This window comes from Coregonus clupeaformis, chromosome 17, assembly GCF_020615455.1.
Source record: "Coregonus clupeaformis isolate EN_2021a chromosome 17, ASM2061545v1, whole genome shotgun sequence".
Taxonomy (NCBI): Eukaryota; Metazoa; Chordata; class Actinopteri; order Salmoniformes; family Salmonidae; genus Coregonus; species Coregonus clupeaformis.
Genome location: NC_059208.1, coordinates 26,133,533 through 26,153,934, shown reverse-complemented (window position 1 = coordinate 26,153,934; position 20,402 = coordinate 26,133,533). Strand labels below are relative to the sequence as shown.

The 20,402-nt window shown below is 43.0% G+C and overlaps 1 pseudogene; it reads left to right on the top strand.

Annotated features, from left to right (window-relative positions):
- Positions 1-1,786: 1,786 nt before the first annotated feature.
- LOC121585994 overlaps positions 1,787-20,402 on the top strand; it is a 68,667-nt pseudogene continuing 50,051 nt past the window's right edge.

The window sequence follows — 20,402 nt, the reverse complement described above, 5'->3', positions numbered from 1 at the left end:
TAGCTGGGCCTGGCTCTCTAGTGGGTGGGCCTATGCCCTCCCAGGGACACCCATGGCTGCGCCCCTACACAGTCATGTGAAATCCATAGATTGACTGATTAATTTATATGAACTGTAACTCGGTAAAATTGTTTCATGTACCTTTATTTTGTTCAGTATAGTTTGATATGGATTAACTTCATGTGAACGCGCTTTTGAGTAATGACGAAAATTAGGGGGGCGGGTACACATCGTGCCCAAATTGTGTTCACCGTTACCAAATGACCGTTTAACTGTTGGTGACTAGCTGCTAGTACTAAAACAGCACCGATTATGTGAACTCGCGCGACTAAATACAAATATTATTTTTTCATCCCTGGGGGTGACCGCGGCCATTTTAAGTGAGTGGACGAGCATACAGATTGGGCAGTGGTTATCGTCAAAACGCGCTAATGAGGCGGGTAATTTGAACATGATTGATGGTTAGCTGATGCGATATTATGATTGACAAACTGGTGTTAACTAGTTAGGTGCCGGTAGTATGACAGTCCCTCAGAAAATGTTGACCCTTAGCAGGCCTAACGTTAGTTAACGGTAATTTACCCAACGCGTTAGCTAGCCAACATTAGATAACACTCATGCGATTTTCATGCACAGAATGCATGAATGTATGCACTCACTAACTGTAAGTCGCTCTGAATAAGAGCGTCTGCTAAATGACTAAACATGTAATGAATTGAGATTTCTAATTTACCAGTATTAAGATGATCATTTAAATAGCTAAACATATGTAACAGCATGTCCGTGAATCTAAATGTACTCATTTAGCGAGTTCGTTCGCTAAGGTATTAACGGTCAAGGTTTGCCGTTGAGGCAACATGCACGAGCTTGCTAACTAGCAACGTTGGCTAGCTACCTACCTTACTAGCTAACTCACCCTAAAACCTAATTTCGACCGTTTTAATGCCGAGGCAGTTTGCATAAAAATGTATTACCGCTATGTTAGATTATGAACAGGCTATCCATGTGATGTTTAATTCCGCACCAAGGACAGTAGCTTCTGACTGTCGTTGGTTTGTTTTGGCGGCCATTTTGTAGGGGGAATGCAACTCAATCAAGCGGGAACGAGCTTCGTGTCGGGGGCGCGCTTTTCGTGCAGACCCTAGTCGAAGCCATTGCTAGTGCTGTCTGTGGAGTGATCGAGATTAACGGCCAGAGAGGGGGGGTCCCTTGCGAATGCACATCGCTAGTTATAGCGGTGCAACGGAAATACCCCAATTTTATTTGAATCGTTTATTTTTTTATTTAAACAGTCCTCGCATCCCCTCCACCCACCACAACACGTAGTTGGATTGTAGTACTAACTGTTACAGTGAAAGCTAGCTAGTTAGCCAGCTAGCTAGCTAGCCTCCCAGACTCAGTAGCTAAAATAAACCCAACGTTTGCCCGCTTGCTAAAGGTTTTTTGAGTGAAACAGAGGCCACGAAAGAATTAACAATCAATGGGGAGATAAGAAGACAAATAAGGTGTATTTTGGATGACAACCTAGCCATCGCCATGCTACCCCAAGCGGTACCACATCTGTTACCTGTGAACTGCTCAATTAGCTAGCTTGCACTGCGCCGGGCGGACCGCGCCGAACCTCCGAGTTGATCTTGCGCTCTTGCTGGACTGCGTTTTGGAGACTAACCTCACTGAAGACCCAAGTTTTGACGGGAATTTATTGCAAAAACGACACTATCCTCTCGTTATTAGGATATCTCACCCATCAGAGGGGTGACAGTTTGGGGGTGGTGGTTGGGGGGGATTGGTTTACCGGTTCTTATTCTGCCCGGTACCTGTGGTGGAGGCTAGGACGGAGGGAGAGAGGGAATACTGATAATGGCTGCCCCGGGAAGCTGGAAACGAACCGCCGCCTGAGGTAAGAGAGAAGCTTAGTTTATTCACTCACTGGGTTTTAACTCATTTGTTGTACAGATGCCATTTTTGTCATCAGTCGTTTTGTGTGTGAAGAAGACCATGATGATAAACTGACATCCATACAAAAAGCACCTTCCGTACACTCCCATGTCCTCCAACCTCAGCATCAAGATGCCATTTTCAATCACAATGGTGCTAGTTAATTGTACAGGACATTCACTTGGCTTGTAACATTATTTATCGATTTGTACACGTTGTGGACAATCTAGCTAGTAGGTACATTTCCCCCGTAGTGATGCCTTGCAATGTAGATCAGCAGCGTTGGTTGTGATTCGCCATGATGGAAAACTGCGATAGACAGCTACAATGTATCCGAGGCTAGTTCAGACTACCCTTTTGCATCTTTTAGAAATCACATTCTCAGCTGCAATGTAGGAATGAAGTAGGATTATCAAAAGTCACCCTGGCCAGGCCAGTAGTCTCAATATGTTGTATGGGCAGTGTTGGCCTTGTAAGCTGTCCATGAGCATGCCTCATCATGGACTGATTACGATTTGATGTATGACTGGGATATCCTCCCTTTTCAATGCATAACATAGCCACTGTTCCTACTTGTGGTAAAATTGAGGAATGATGGATGCCATATTCTTAATCACTCCGGCCTAATTTTATCTGCAATGCAAATATTTTAAAGGGAATGCCCAAAATCCGCTGCAAACTGCATTTTAGAATTCACAGGAAGACATTGAAGAAGGGTATTGTAATCTCTGACGAAGGCTGTGCGTGGTGATTCAGGAAAAACCGCTACGTTAAAGAATGTCATAATATATATATATTTTGAATTCGGTATGAAGGATGACATTACAACCCTTGGATCTTCATACGTTCACACGCGTGTGAATTGGGAGGGACATGCAGTTTCTGATGAAATTGCCACCTAAGTGTGAAAAGCAGTCTGTTATTGTGTATTTGTTGGAGTATATTTTCTATTTTGAATAACCTTTGTCGCAAAGTCATACCCTGGATAAATCTCGGTGCCTACACCCTTCATTTCCATGTAGCATTATGAACAAGCCCCTTGCTGAAGTAGAAACGCCGGTTCAAAATGGATTCACTTTCCTCTGTCCTTACCATGTTGGCTTCATTCTCTTACTGTTACCACTGCACCAAAGTGAAACCGTTATTACATGTTAATGCATATGTCGTTATAATTTTATGCCATCAGAATTTGATGTATTTTGATCTTAATGAATGTATCCCTCATCCACATCCATCATATGTTTGTAAACCCTAACCAGAAAAATTATTCCCTCATTAGTTTTTAGGTGAAAGGTTGGGTGCAGTTTGACATTGTCTCTAAGCTACTACTGAGTCATGATTCTTTCTTGTGGTGTTGCATGTCCTCATACATCTGGAGCATTAAAATGGATGATTCTCAGTAAATGCTGTACTTCCAAGTTGCATGGATGATTACCATGGATTTGGTCAATGTCATTTATTGTGGTTTAGCATTCTGAACCACATTAAGACCATTTGACTGCATGTGACAATGACCCATTAATTTTGTCAAAAGCTTTGCTGAATACACAGTTGTGATACATTCGCTTGCCAAGATATTGAAAGACCAACTTGAGCGTGCAGTACATCCCTCCATACCATAGCTTCATGTTGTAGGCCTATACACCCCCCTCTCTAGTTCTCTTTCCCTCTCAATTTGGGTAAAAGAAAAGCTCTGTTCGAGGTTTCTTTTGGTACCGGTAGCAGAGTGACACGCTGTTGTGAATGGACTGACTGACTAACTTCATTGTACCGAACCTTGATACGACTGTGAAGTGCAGCAAGTTGGTGTGGAGGGAACCCTGGCCAAGACTGGTCACCAAAAGACTGACTGTGTGAAGAGGTGTTGTTTTATGTGTCAGGCAAGCTGGGTGTTTGTGGGAGCGTGATTCCGGGCTGATGAGATGCTCGCCTGCAAGGATGACTTTCCGGTCATGTTGCAAATAAATATTAGAGCTCATGAGCACTTGGTCCAGTCAAAGGGCATGCCACTGTTTTACCGGTGAGCATGTGTGAAAAGTTTGTGCCAGCGTTTGCAGGTGCAAGTCGGTGAGTTTGTGTGTGTCATGAAGCCTAGTAGCGATAATGATGATGTGGGTGGCCGTCTCTAATTCGGAGTCTTACTCTAATCTAGTAACTTCAACCCAGGTAGCAGCTTGTCCCCCACCCCCTTTCCATGCTCTTTTTCTGGTGAACCTGGCACTGGTGAGTCAACCGATCGCTTGTTTGTCTTTGGAGAGACCACTTGAGGGGGCCTTCCCCATTCATCTATTGATTTACTCCTGAGTTTGATAGCTTAGGGAGGGGAAGCGGAGACATCCACTCGCTCACAAGTTCATAGTCGTCCCCCCCTCCTACCTTTTACACGGTGGCAAACTTGATTTACAGCGGAAGCGGTGTCTTGCCTGTTACCGAGAAGGCACAGTCCATAGCCCACACTTTTTGAGGCAGTCCCCTTTGAGCACAAGCCCTTAAAGTGTGTTAGAGAGGGACTGGAAGGAAACGGGTTCAGTGAGTTTACTGTAGAGAGAAAGTTTGCACGTGGGCTTTAGTAGGGCCTGGAACGTTACTCGGACCGGGGTGGATTGAACTGCAGCCTGTCTGTCACCTATTAAACCTGCCCACCACGCCCCTTCCCCTCCCACTTCTATTCCTGTCCAGTAGTCCCAATGTGACTTTGCCCTCAGTGTCTCTATCTCTCTCTGAGAGGACAACCCCACCCCACTTCTCCAGCCCTCTAAAAGCACATTTGATTTTGATGTGGCTCTAAATGAACCCATTTCCTGATGCACAGCAACTTCACTACCTCTGCAGTACTCAAGTTGTCCACGTGCAGTGTTTCCCCTAACATCGCCCTCATCTCAGCCTAGATATGTTGCCCCGTATCTTGTCTTAGATTAGTTTCTATAGGAAATGTTGGTTTTAGGTGCCCCTGGATACTGATTTTGGGGCCCTCAGTGTCCCTCTGAAGGAAAAATCTGGGAGACACACTAGTGAGTGTACCAGTACGTTCACTGATGCTCTCTCGGGCACAGACTATATGAGGTCTCTGCTTGCACCTTTGGTTCATGACCACCCCACCTTGACTGGCATGTGTCTCAGTGAAGTTTGAGTTTCAAGACTGGGCTACCTGCACAATGTAACCACAGAGTTGGCTGCTAAACCTCTACTTCTTCAGCCAATTCAACATCTGATCATGTCTGATCAGCTTTGTGTTCTTAGAATGGTGTTTATAACTCTCAGAACCTTTAATGTTATGGAAACTGGAAAATGTTGGATGTGAGAGAAGGCAAAGGACATTCCATATGCTAGGTCATTCAGTAAACTCTGCATAAAGTGAATGTTTAGATCAATTTGCAATGGAGGAATGCTTAGAATGGATTCGATCAATGGCATCACATGTACATTTGTCATCAGTCATTTAAGTAAGTGAGCATAGCGATCATAATTACATAAGTTGATTCCTCTTTGAATCGTTATATGTATTAAAAACTACAGCGATTAGCATGACCATAACATTTTTTTAAATCTAATTTTGAATGATAACTATTGGGGAAAGCTCAGCATCTTAAAAACGGAAGGACACTACTGTAATCCCACAGTTCCAATTTCTCCCCCTGCTGTTGCCAGGAGCAACCAGGCAAGCTACAAGAAACCCACAACCATTCTTATCTCCCCCCCTTCTCTCCTTCCATTTAACCCATATCCTCCTTTTCAGGATATCATGTCAAATACCTTTTTTCTTGAACAGATGTGAATCAAAGTATATTTCAAGAACTGAGATGAGCGTTGTCATCTGTACATCAATCATGACACCCACCAAGTCAGAATTCAAGCCCAGCCTTGTGGTACAGACCAGTAACTGAAGTGGAAATGCTCAGTCTGTTTGAAAACTAGTGCATCTCTTCTAGGTTAATTGACAGCTGCAGACAAGACCACTGAGTAGTTGGTTGGTGGTTGCTATAACATCTTGAGCGGAGTCTGCACCAATAGCTCTGGTGTGATTTTATAACATGGCTAAAGCTGGTTATTAGTGGTTCTACTTCTTCCCTATCCGAAGTGCGCCTTGACTGTATAGACCTAGAATGGGCCATGGTAGCACCTTTCCTGAGGTGCCACTGATGAAGGTTATGATACTGAAATGTAGACTTTTAATAAAGAAGTAGCCCATTCAACTTCAGTTATGCTCCTGGAGTGACTTATATCATTCACACATCAAGTAGACCTAGCACATTTCTTCTTCAGAACCGAGGAGGCTACTGGTCTCTACCAGGGAGAAGTTCTAAAGATCCCCCTCCCAACTGGCCTTTACTGTACTTTGCTGTTTGCCTACAGTCTGTATATTATTCAAGCAAATGTATATGGAGACCTGCATAGCATGAGAGTGGTCATAGCAGTGGCAGTGTGGTTGGTGTCTGCGTTCCGGGTAGAAGTTGTCGGTAGGGCTGGGCAGTATACCGTATTTGACTATATACCGGTATTGATGCACGGACCGGTTTGGGTTTTTACTTTACCTTGCATACCGGTATTTCAATGCTTGGTTTGTTAAATGTCTTACGCCACTCTGCCGCGTGTAATATTGTCGTTTTTATAGTTTACTCCATTTGCTACTTGAGTCGTGTCTCTCTTTCCACACACCAAGCCCCGCCCCCTGTCTTTCAAGGAGAGCAGTTTTTGCACTACCACGAGTCACAACAAACACTCGCTGTGACAGTCTGCATTGTCAAAACTGCAGATGCAATGCAGTGCTGTTCTATAATCACACTATTAGGTTGTGTATCTTACTGTCTGCACATAGCTAGTTTGTCTTTTCTTAACATTGTGGCTAAAATAAATATTGTTAGCTGCTAATGCTAATCGCTAGTTAGCTGGCAAACGTAGCTAACTACCTAATACAGCCTGATACCAGTGCTGGTGTAGGCTTAGATCAGCATGTTGTTTGTGCAACGGTATATATTCTAAATCGGAGAGGAATATGCAAAGCATGAACATTTGAGCTAAATCAAAGCTACCTTAAGAGAGAACATTTTAATGTAACATTAGGGGTCCACTGGGAAACACTGACCAACACTTTGGTTCCTACCCTGTCATAATAACCCCTCCCTGGCTTTTTCATTCGTTGTCATGTCAAACAACACTGTATTCAAAGTGCCCACTATATTCCAACTTTTGGTTGATTTCATTGAACAGTATAAAACAATCAGAACGGACAAAGCCCCATTTTAAAAACACTTTGAATGTATGTGTTGCCACCCTAGGGTCATGCACTACTCAAAACCAATATTTAGAACTTTTACTTCAAAAAACTAAAATACCTTCACACCGTCCAATGTTAAAAATATTGTAATATGCTATTTGGGTCATATCGCCCAGCCCTTGTTGCCAGCTCCTTAGTAGGATCCTAAAAAATCTGCGATGCAGACGGAATTACGGAATCCAGACATTAAAGGGTAGGAAGCGTGAGTTTTTACTCACATGGAACAACACACTGTGGTCAAAGTCTTAGTAACTTAGTTGTAGTTACGATCTGGTTACCTTTAAGTGCCAACATAGTTATGTTTTTGGGTTATTACATATTTATTAACTAATTTCCGGATATCTTCTAAACTACCCACAATGCACTATTTCTCAACGTCATATGGAGGATCTACTCTGTGCTACCAAGTTCGTATGCTAGCTCGGTAGCTAGCTCAAACTGGCTAACGTTAGTCAATAGACATGCTAGCATGTAATTACATTCCAAGTGTTGGCGGTGGTGAGCTACAATCCACCAATCGCAGGAATTGTGACGTTAACAAGAAGCAGATGGGGCATGTGCGGCCATGCAACATGCAGTATGAAAAATGTATGCACTCACTAACTGTAAGTCGCTCTGGATAAGAGTGTCTGCTAAAATACTAAATGCTCTTCACAGACTTTGTGGCTGTGTTATCTAATGGGAACCTGTTAGCACGGCAGGCTCTGGTGCATTCCTCCTGTGGTATCAAAACGAAAGGGAAAATCATGTTCTCCTTTTTGTTTTGTAAACTTTTTGGCATGTTCTCTGTAAAATAGGCTATGGGAGTTTTCTTACTTTTTCCACCTTGGCTTAGTGCTAGCGTGCTTGCTGACTGACATCTTGAATCTATCTATTTGGCATTTCCCTGACTCTCCATCGGCCGGTGAAGAGCCCGTTTCCCCCTTGCTTTGGTAGCCAATTCAGCCTACACACTTTAAAAAGTTTTGCCTTCGGATGGTCCCCAGCCATCAATCTGTAAGTCTCTGCTCTCTTTGCTTTGATCTGTGGTTATGTTTTAGCTGTGTTCTAGCTTGCCGACCATAACCGTGGTGGTTGGCTGGGCTGGCTAGGCTAATAGCTAGTTAGCCAGCCAGCTAACATTATATATTTAGCTAAGATTACTCCATATATCTAACATTCTTTGATAACTGGTTAGATGGTGTTATATATTTCCAAAACATTGCTTTACTTTAATGTAGCTGTAAGCTAGGTGTTAATAGCAACTGGCAGACTCATGTAGTGCTAATGTTAGCAGGCTAGTTGGCTAGCAACCTTGCAAGTTGATTTGTAACAATAAATTCATACAGTATCTGCTTGTAAGTCGGCTGAAAATGTAATTGAAACCAGAAGTCATGAGTGCAAATGATTGGTTTTATTTGAAGTTATACATTTGAAGTTACTGTATTCCTGTTGGAGTTTAAATTATAGGGAATAGGCTGGCTTGCCGGGTCCTCCGTATTACACCCCTCCCTGGAAAAATATTTTTCCGACACGACTTCGGAATTCTGATCGGTTTTATATAATAAATAACTAATGCAAATCCATGTTACATGTGGTTACGTTCATGCTACTTACCCTTTAAAACGGAATTCAACAATATTAAAACATTTATTGAACTAGGGAATCAACTAAATTAATTAATTAGCCCAAGTTTATCATAAGACATAAACAGAATGCAATAGTGATTCGTATTTCCTGCAACTTTCTGCCCAAGCTTAACCTTAAAATGCAGAGCTGCTTTTGTACGTTATTCATTCATTCACATATTTCCCTTCCTGTCTGTCCGCCATCCTCTATCATTCATCTGTACCGAAGGTGTAGGTCTTGGGTTTGGATGGTGACAAACTGTTTACTGATCAGTTTGGTAGCATCGTACCAGAGGTGTTTGTGCAGTTCGAGGAATAGGACACCTGACCCCAGATCAGTGTTTTTGATTAGTAACTTCCACAAAGGACCACGCCAGGCTAATTCTCACTTTCTCTTGCCCTGCCCCTGTTAATTTCCTGTCTCCTTTTAATGCACTTTTCTCTCAGTTCTTCAAATGGCTCATAAATGACTAATGAAAGGCAACACACTACACTGGCTCCTTCACCACTCGCTGGCAGGTAGAGGAGTGCTCAGCCCTGGCTCCTGACTGGGGCATGGAGAGGGGAGCCTTTAACCATCAACCATCATCATACAGGTGACCTGCCAGCCAGGGACATAAGGTGAAATGGTTAGTGGTTGTTATCCTAAACTTGTCCCGTAATGAACAGTTTTGATTTATATTATAGCTCCTTGAGAACTGTATGTAGACCTTCTACTGTGGATTGTTGTAGATTTGTTGATTGTCTTCATGAATCCTGAATAAATTCCAAAAAGCTTACCACCCTGCCACAGGTCACCGCTTCCCTCCACAATTTCAGAAAGTTGTCTCTTGAGGAGGCGCTGGGTCATTTCCAGTATGTAGGTGTATTTACTCTATATATGGGCGTACATGGGGTCATTGATTTAGTGTGTGTGTGTGTTTATTTATGAGTGGTTTATTAAGCATGACGCCATGTTCTCCTACCCTTGTTTGTGTAGTGGCAGGCACAGTGGCCTTTCTGAACAGTGCTGGGCCTGTTGGAGAGCTGCCGGTGTGGTGGACAGGTCCCTGGGTGTGTGCCCTCCCTGGGGTGAGTCACTGCTGGGCTAAGCCTGGCTGGTCTGGAAATTAAATGTTGTTCAACCCTGGGTCTGAAGACGCACAGAATGTGAAGGGCAGGCTTTTGCTTAAGCCCAGGACTAACACACCTGACTCAACTAATCAACATATCACCAAAACCTTTTTTTAGTTCAATGTGTTAGTACTGGTCTGGAACAAAAGCCTGCACACCTTTGGTTCCCACTAACCAGGATGGAAGAACTCTGGACTCGAAGGGGGCAACTCCCTCATCACGGTCAACATCTCACTGTCACTCTGAGAGGGCCAGACTTTTATGTTGTTGCCAGAGCAGTCCATAATCACTCTTAAGTGTAAGGTGGACTCTGTAATCATTGGATCTTGTGGACAACCACAGATGCTAGTTGTTCTGTAGAACAGCTCCCTCCCAACTGTCTGGTCAGTTTTTAGGTTAGTATTCACTTTGAATGTTGATCAGCTTTATGGTTAGAAAACGTGTAACATCACCATGACTAGGGCCAGTACATGTGTCCTCTTGGCTAGGAGAAATGAACATGACCTCCTGGCTAGGGCCCTAATCATGACACCTTTCTTCTTTACACAAGTCCGTAAAGGGTGCTTGTTTAGTTATGTTGTAACCATCTTTGTCAGTGGCAATGTGTTCCACTTCCATGTTGCTGACAGTGCTTTGTGGGCAGTATACCGTATATACTGTACACCGGGGTACAGTGGCTTGCGAAAGTATTCAACCCCCTTGGCATTTTTCCTATTTTGTTTGTATCATTTGATTTACACAACATGCCTACCACTTTGAAGATGCAAAATATTTTTTATTGTGAACAAACAAGAAATAAGACAAAAAAACAGAACTTGAGCGTGCATAACTATTCACCCCCCCCAAAGTCAATACTTTGTAGAGCCACCTTTTGCAGCAATTACAGCTACAAGTCTCTTGGGGTATGTCGCTATAAGCTTGGCACATCTAGCCACTGGTATTTTTCCCCCATTCTTCAAGGCAAAACTGCTCCAGCTCCTTCAAGTTGGATGGGTTCCGCTGGTGTACAGCAATCTTTAAGTCAATACACAGATTCTCAATTGGATTGAGGTCTGGGCTTTGACTAGGCCATTCCAAGACATTAAAATGCTTCCCTTTAAACTTCTCGAGTGTTGCTTTAGCAGTATGCTTAGGGTCATTGTCCTGCTGGAAGGTGAACCTCCGTCCCAGTCTCAAATTTCTGGAAGACTGAAACAGGTTTCCCTCAAGAATTTCCCTGTATTTAGCGCCATCCATCATTCCTTCAATTCTGACCAGTTTCCCAGTCCCTGCCGATGAAAAACATCCCCACAGCATGACGCTGCCACCACCATACTTCACTGTGGGGATGGTGTTCTCGGGGTGATGAGAGGTGTTGGGTTTGCACCAGACATAGCGTTTTCCTTGATTGCAAAAAAGCTCAATTTTAGTCTCATCTGACCAGAGTACCTTTTTCCATATGTTTGGGGAGTCTCCCACATGCCTTTTGGCGAACACCAAACATGTTTACTTATTTTTTCTTTAAGAAATGGCTTTTTTCTGGCCACTCTTCCGTAAAGCCCAGCTCTGTGGAGTGTACGGCTTAAAGTGGTCCTATGGCCAGATACTCCAATCTCCGCTGTGGAGCTTTGTAGATCCTTCAGGGTTATCTTTGGTCTCTTTGTTGCCTCTGATTAATGCCCTCCTTGCCTGGTCCGTGAGTTTTGGTGGGCGGGCCTCTCTTGGCAGGTTTGTTGTGGTGCCATATTCTTTCAATTTTTTTATAATGGATTTAATGGTGTTCCGTGGGATGTTCAAAGTTTCTGATATTTTTTTATAATCCATCCCTGATCTATACTCCTCCACAACTTTGTCCCTGACCCGTTTGGAGAGCTCCTTGGTCTTCATGGTGCCGCTTGCTTGGTGGTGCCCCTTTCTTAGTGGTGTTGCAGTCTCTGGGGCCTTTCAGAACAGGTGTATATATACTGAGATCATGTGACAGATCATGTGACACTTAGATTGCACACAGGTGGACTTTATTTAACTAATTATGTGACTTCTGAAGGTAATTGGTTGCACCAGATCTTATTTAGGGGCTTCATAGCAAAGGGGGTGAATACATATGCACGCACCACTTTTCTGTTATTTATTTTTTAGAATTTGTTGTAACAAATTATTGTTTTCATTTCACTTCACCAATTACATGAAATAAATAATCCAAATAAAAATCAATTTAAATGACAGGTTGTAATGCAACAAAATAGGAAAAACGCCAAGGGTAATGAATACTTTTGCAAGGCACTGTATTTGGAAAAAGCCATAGGGATGGATTTTGTTATTATTATTATGTTTGTTTATTATTATTTGTAAAACAAAATTGGGGGGGGGGGATTTTATCCCCCTTTTCTCCCCAATTTCGTGGTATCCAATTGGTAGTAGTTACAGTCCCTGTCCCATTGCTGCGACCCCCGTACGGACACTGGAGAGGCGAAGGTCGAGAGTCATGCGTCCTCCGAAACACAACCAACCGAGCCGCACTGCTTCTTGACACAGCGCCCGCTTAACCCGGAAGCCAGCCGCACCAATGTGTCGGAGGAAACACCGTGCACCTGGCGACCGAGTCAGTGTGCACTGCGCCCGGCCCGCCACAGGAGTCGCTAGAGCGCGATTGGACAAGGACATCCCTGCCGGCCAAACCCTCCCCTACCCTGGACGACGCTGGGCCAATTGTGCGCCGCCCCATGGGTCTCCCGGTCGCGGCCGGCCACGACAGAGCCTGGACTCTAACCAGGATCTCTAGAGGCACAGCTAGCACTGCGATGCAGTGCCTTAGACCACTGCGCCACTCGGGAGGCCCAGGGATGGTTTTTCAATACCGTCAATACCGTTGAAACTATTTATTATACGTTTTTTAATACATTTGAATATTTGTAGCTACTTTTTAAGTAAATACCTGCAACTGGTGCAATACATTAGGAGATGAAGAACATTGCGTTCTTCATTTCACCTGCCACGTTATTGTGAAGATGATGGTAGTCCCCAGTCACGTGTCACGTCGTGTTTGTTTTCAAGCACACAACAAGTAGAGACCATAGCCTTGTGTGTCAAACAATGTTGTGCAGCATGCGCCAGGTGATCTAATTACAGTATGGAATTCACAACTAAATGTTTGCTAGCTAGATATCTTATAACTATTAAGCTAACTGTCTAAAATGTGCTTAATGCTCTGCAGTTGTGCATTTGGTTTGCGATTTAGTAGCTAGTTAGCTATCTAGCTAAGTGGTTCGCTTCTTCCAAAATCAAGCATACACTTGGTAACAGAGAATTTCCTTCTGGATCAAGAGCCTTGCTGGCTAATATTTGTTTTGTGTGTTCAGCAAACTGTGACTATCATTTTTTAGTTACTTGTATAGTTTAGGTCAGAAACTGTACAAAATGTTCGCAATGCGTTTGTTAGCATTCTCTATGGGATTTTACATGTACTTGTTAGCATTGTTAACCTTCGGATTACAGAGTATCAGTGGGGTTTGAAAACAGCGGCCCTTGTGTTCAGTGCCGGTATTACCGAATATCCCGATATGGCACAAGGTCAGTATGACGGTACACTATATATACAAAAGTATGTGGACACCCCCTTCAAATTAGCGGATTCGGCTATTTCAGCCACACCCATTGCTGACAGGTGTATAAAATAGAGCACACAGCCATGAAATCTTCATAGACAAACATTGGCAGTAGAATGGCCCGTACTGAAGAGCTCAGTGACTTTCAACGTGGCACCATCATAGGATGCCACATTCCCAACAAGTCAGTTTTTCAAATTTCTGCCCTGCTAGAGCTGTCTGTCAACTGTAAGTGCTGTTATTGTGAAGTGGAAACGTCTAAGGGCAGCAGTGGCTGAGCCACGAAGTGGTAGGCCACAAAAGCTCACAGAACGGGACCGCCGAGTGCTGAAGCGTGTAACACTTAAAAATCGTCTGTCCTCGGTTGCAACACTTACTACAGAGTTCCAAACTGCCTCTGGAAGCAACGTCAGCACAATAACTGTTCGTCTGGAGCTTCATGAAATGGTTTTCCATGGCCGAGCAGCCGCACAGAAGCCTAAAATCACCATGCGCAATGCCAAGTGTCGGCTGGGGATTTGAACCAGCAACCTTTCAGTTACTTGCCCAACGCTCTAACCGCTAGGCTAACAGCCACCCTGGGATGAATTGGAACGCCGACTGAGAGCAAGGCCTAATCGCCCAACATCAGTTCCCGACCTCACTAATGCTCTTGTGGCTGAATGGAAGCAAGTCCCCGCAGCAATGTATAGTGGAAAGCCTTCCCAGAAGAGTGGAGGCTGTTATAGCAGCAAAGGGGGGACTAACTCCATACTAATGCCCATGATTTTGGAATGAGATGTTGGACGAGCAGGTGTCCACATACTTATGGTCATGTAGTGTATGACAATCTGGATACCGCCCAAGCCTAGTGAACATGTTATTGATGCACCAGGAAGATGCAGAACGGTGTGTGTGTGTGTGTGTGTGTGAGAGAGAGGGGTTGGTGGGTGGGTGGGTGGGTGTGTGTGAGAGAGAGAGAGATGCATGTTTCTGTGTGAGTGTGTTTGCAGTGAGAGGCTGCTCTCCTTGGTGCTGCTTTTTTCCTCGGCAGCTTGCTGACCTGCTTAACACAGCTGAGCGAGAGGGGGAGAGAGAGTGGGAGCTGATGGAGAAGGAGAGAGAGAGACACTGAAAAGCAAGGTAACAGAGGAAGAAAATAAATAAGGAGATTAATCAAGTTAAGTGGAAAGTGATTTACAAGGAGAAAGAAAGAGGACAACATTCTAACATGTCAAGATAAGAAAGTGTAGGTAGCTACTGTATGTCAGTGTGGTTGAGTGGAGGGAAGAGGGGCAGCAGCTCTTAAAATAGACCTTACTACTCCATCACTTAAGCAAGCCTTGATCCATGCCTGTACTGTACTAGATTATCCTCCTATGAATACAAACATCTCTTCATTATGCATATTTTATCTATGATGAGCTTTATAGATTTGTCTTATGCCAGGGAGGGGGGAGTGTACAGAGACAGAGAACCTGACTGATGGATTGGTTAATGACTGTTCTGCTGTAGCTTTTGTACATTTCCATGTGACCAACGCTTGAAATTCAATCAACCCACCATAGCAATGTTTACATTGTTTGTTTACAAACTACTGTCCCTGCAATCACCTATTCTGAAAACTGGAACCATATGGGCATTTCCATATAAAAGGACCCATGAGCATCAACATGTGAAGTTCATAGGAGCATGTCAAATGAAAGCTGAGTTTTTTAAATTTATTTTTTAGTAAGGCATATATCAATCTTTCAACCATTTTCCATCCTAAAAATTAGGAATGCGCATTGATTTCTGATCAAATACATGGAAGAGGGGTCTCGACAATATCTACCAGAAAGTCTTAAAAGGTATTAGAAATGCATCAAAAGTAAATACCCCTGCCAATTAATATCAACATTTAAAAAAAATGAAATAAATGCCTTTTTAAATTGAAAAAACATTGCCTTGTAATTCTATTACCAAAAACCCACATCTCTTTAAGATATTTTCTAATTTCTCTCCCTCGTGAGGGAGGATAATGAAAGTTCACAGAAGTAACAAGTAAAGGTAGACCTACCAATTAGTTTGTGTTTTTACTGATATCAAGTTTGTTTATGTATTATTATGTGACAAAAACTCTTAACTCTGTTACGAAATTGTAGTCACAAACCACAGTTGGGTCACCTGCTACCGTTCTCCCTTCCATTGATATACCGTTATTCAGCTCATAACAGTTTTTTTGTCTTTCGCACTCTCTCTGTGTCTGGGTCTCTGTCTCTCTCTCTCCAGTTAATGTCACCTCTCCCAGCCCTTACTGACACCTACCACCTACCATGTTTCCATTTACTGTAACAAGCATTCTCGCCCACTCAGCACCGACCAACACTGAATGTCCATGGACGTTGATTAGTAGTTGAAATGTGGTCAGTCCACCCTGGCCAGACCAAATCTGAACCAATCATAGACGTCTATGTTTCACAAGTTTGGACAGTACAGTACAGCACAGTAGAAAACAGTAAAGAAAAGTACAGGAGAGTTCAGTACAGTAGAGCACACTACTTAAAACTCTACTCTACTGTGCTGTACTGTACTCTAGTGTGCTCTACTTTGCTGTAATGTAATGACCAGACTTGCGAAGCATAGACATCTATGATTGTTTCAGATTTGGTTTGGTCCAGACAAAACGTATGTGGCCTTGTTTAGGGGTGGAGCTCATTACAATAATAGCCAGTGTGTAGAATAATACCAAAATATGCAAAAGTAGGATATTGCATACAGTGGGGAAAAAAAGTATTTAGTCAGCCACCAATTCTGCAAGTTCTCCGACTAAAAAAGATGAGAGAGGCCTGTAATTTACATCATAGGTACACGTCAACTATGACCGACAAATTGAGAAAACAAATCCAGAAAATCACATTGTAGGATTTTTAATGAATTTATTTGCAAATTATGGTGGAAAATAAGTATTTGGTCACCTACAAACAAGCAAGATTTCTGCCTCTCACAGACCTGTAACTTCTTCTTTAAGAGGCTCCTCTGTCCTCCAGTCGTTACCTGTATTAATGGCACCTGTTTGAACTTGTTATCAGTATAAAAGACACCTGTCCACAACCTCAAACAGTCACACTCCAAACTCCACTATGGCCAAGACCAAAGAGCTGTCAAAGGACACCAGAAACAAAATTGTAGACCTGCACCAGGCTGGGAACACTGAATCTGCAATAGGTAAGCAGCTTGGTTTGAAGAAATCAACTGTGGGAGCAATTATTAGGAAATGGAAGACATACAAGACCACTGATTATCTCACTCGATCTGGGGCTCCACACAAGATCTCACCCCGTGGGGTCAAAATGATCACAAGAACGGTGAGCAAAAATCCCAGAACCACACGGGGGGACCTAGTGAATGACCTGCAGAGAGCTGGGACCAAAGTAACAAAGCCTACCATCAGTAACACACTACGCCGCCAGGGGCTCAAATCCTGCAGTGCCAGACGTGTCCCCCTGCTTAAGCCAGTACATGTCCAGGCCCGTCTGAAGTTTGCTAGAGTGCATTTGGATGATCCAGAAGAGGATTGGGAGAATGTCATATGGTCAGATGAAACCAAAATAGAACTTTTTGGTAAAAACTCAACTCGTCGTGTTTGGAGGACAAAGAATGCTGAGTTGCATCCAAAGAACACCATACCTACTGTGAAGCATGGGGGTGGAAACATCATGCTTTGGGGCTGTTTTTCTGCAAAGGGACCAGGACGAATTATCCGTGTAAAGGAAAGAATGAATGGGGCCATGTATCGTGAGATTTTGAGTGAAAACCTCCTTCCATCAGCAAGGGCATTGAAGATGAAACGTGGCTGGGTCTTTCAGCATGACAATGATCCCAAACACACCGCCCGGGCAACGAAGGAGTGGCTTCGTAAGAAGCATTTCCAATCTCAACCCCATAGAACATCTTTATAGGGAGTTGAAAGTCCGTGTTGCCCAGCGACAGCCCCAAAACATCACTGCTCTAGAAGAGATCTGCATGGAACCTTGTGAAGACTTACAGAAAACGTTTGACCTGTGTCATTGCCAACAAAGGGTATATAACAAAGTATTGAGAAACTTTTGTTATTGACCAAATACTTATTTTCCACCATAATTTGCAAATAAATTCATAAAAAATCCTACAATGTGATTTTCTGGATTTTTTTCTTCTCATTTTGTCTGTCACTAAATACTTTTTTCCCCCACTGTATTTCTACCTTTTTTTGTACCTATTCAGGATACATCACAATGCAGGGGTCGCGTTAACACAGAATTCTGTTTTTTCACGCAGAAAGAAAACATAAAACGCATAAGAAATATCTTGCTGCGTTTTTTAAACGCAGATCTAAAATGCTTCATATTGTAATTTTTGCTCAGCATCAGATTAATTTTGTGCTTCAGTTGCACTTCTCCACTCGGATGTGAAGGATGAGAATTCAAAGACGGGCATTCTATCAGAAGTCAGCGCTCTAACTGGGGTGTAGCAACTTTTCTCAGGTACTTTTCTCAGTGTAGCCTACTTTTCTCCAGTAAAATTTAACTTCAAACAAAACATTAGGAAATGTAGCTGGCTACATTCTTTCTATGATAAACATTAGAAATATTATGGCCATGCATAGTTTTTGAAAAATAAACCTTGCTTTTTCATTGTAAGCTCATTTACTTGTTGCTTTTAGCCAAATAGCGTTGCACTTCTGTTGTCATCTGATGAAAATGAAGCTATTTTCTGCCGAATGTCTTGAACTAATGTATTTTCTGTAAAGGAAAACTGATCGCCCCTGATCACTCTATTGAAAAAAAAAAAGACTTTCAATATAAAAGGCAGATTATTTTTAATGGTCTGCGTTTTGAAAATGCTGATTACTGAACTCCAACGCAACCCCTGCCATGAATATAATTATATTAATATCCATAATTATGCATTTCTGAATATTACAGGTCAGGGACCCATGATGTAAATCCACTTCACCTACTGTAGTTCAATAACCAAAATATTATTTTTTCAAACTGAAGGTGTCATGTCATAGCTGACACCCCATTCTTTCTGCAGACATCATTGATTCTTAATTCTGCGTTTTTGGAAAACATGGTCGCATAAAAAAAGAAAACAACTTTGCATCTGCATGGTTCTTCCAGTAAATGTGTTTTTGTGAAATTCTATTTTAAATTGTTCAAAGTAGTCCTTGTGCATAGTTGTATGGTTTGTTAAACTTTGAAATTAATGTTTTTTGTTTGGCATACATTTTAATGTCAAAAATCTGAGTCGAAGCATAATTCCGTTACCATGGTAATTCCTATCTACAAAAATCTAATGTGTAGGCTAAATACACCATTGCAGATTTGATTGAATTGAGCCATAACTTTACTTTGCAGGTTAACCTGGAATGTATTGCTGCTGTGGATCACTTGGCACTTGTGGAATGCACTGTACTGTATAAGTTAATGATAGGTTGGTGTATGAAGGACAGGATTGTGGCCTCTTATCCCCGCAGGTTCACATAATGCCTTGGTTGTAGTCTTACAGTGCATTCGGAAAGTATTCAGACCCCTTCACTTTTCCCACATTTTGTTACATTACAGCCTTATTCTAAAATGGATTCAATTGTTTTTTCCTCATCAATCTACACACAATACCTCATAATGACAAAGTGAAAACAGATTTTAAGAAATTTTTGCAAATTTTTGAAAAATAAAAAACAGAAATACCTTATTTATGTAAGGATTCATACCCTTTGCTATGAGACTCGACCAAGCCATGAGGTCGAAGGAATTGTCAGTTGAGCTCCGAGACAGGATTGCGTCGAGGCACAGATCTGGGGAAGGGTACCAAAACATTTCTGCAGCATTGAAGGTCCCCAAGAACACAGTGGCCACCATCATTCTTAAGTTGAAGAAGTTTGGAACCACCAAGACTCTTCCCTAGAGCTGGCCGCCCGGCCAAACTGAGCAATCGGGGAGAAGGGCCTTGGTCAGGGAGGTGACCAAGAACCCGATGGTCACGCTGACAGAGCTCCAGAGTTCCTCTGTGGAGATGGGAGAACCTTTCAAAAGGACAACCATCTCTGCAGCACCACCAATCAGGCTTTTATGGTAGAGTGGCCAGACGTAAGCCACTCCTCAGTAAATGGCACATGGCAGCCCGCTTGGAGTTTGCCAAAAGGCACCTAAAGAACTCTCAGGCCATGAGAAACAAGATTCTCTGGTCTGATGAAACCAAGATTGTACTCTTTGGCCTGAATGCCAAGAGTCACGTCTGGAGGAAACCAGGCACCGCTCCTCACCTGGCCAATACCATCCCTATGGTGAAGCATGGTGGTGGCAGCATCATGCTGTGGGAATGTTTTTCAGTGGCAGGGAGACTAGTCAGGATTGAGGGAAAGATAAATGGAGCAAAGTACAGAGAGATCCTTGATGAAAACCTGCTCCAGAGCACTCAGGACCTCAGACTGGGGTGAAGGTTCACCTTCCAACAGGACAACAACCCTAAGCACACAGCCAAGACAACGCAGCAGTGGCTTCGGAACAAGTCTCTGAATGTCCTTGAGTGGCCCAGCCAGAGCCCAGACTTGAACCCGATCTAACATCTCTGGAGAGACCTGAAAATAGATGTGCAGCGATGCTCCCCATCCAACCTGACAGAGCTTGAGAGGATCTGCAGAGAAGAATGGGAGAAACTCCCCAAATACAGGTGTGCCAAGCTTGTAGCGTCATACCCAAGAAGACTCGAGGCTGTAATCGCTGCCAAAGGTGCTTCAACAAGGCACTGAGTAAAGGGTCTGAATATTTATGCCACATAATTGAATTCCTAAATTTTTCTGATCAGTGATAGATGAGCAAATGAATAAATGAGCTACCACCTCCCCTTGTTTGCCCAGCCATGTAGAGATCAATTAGTGAAACA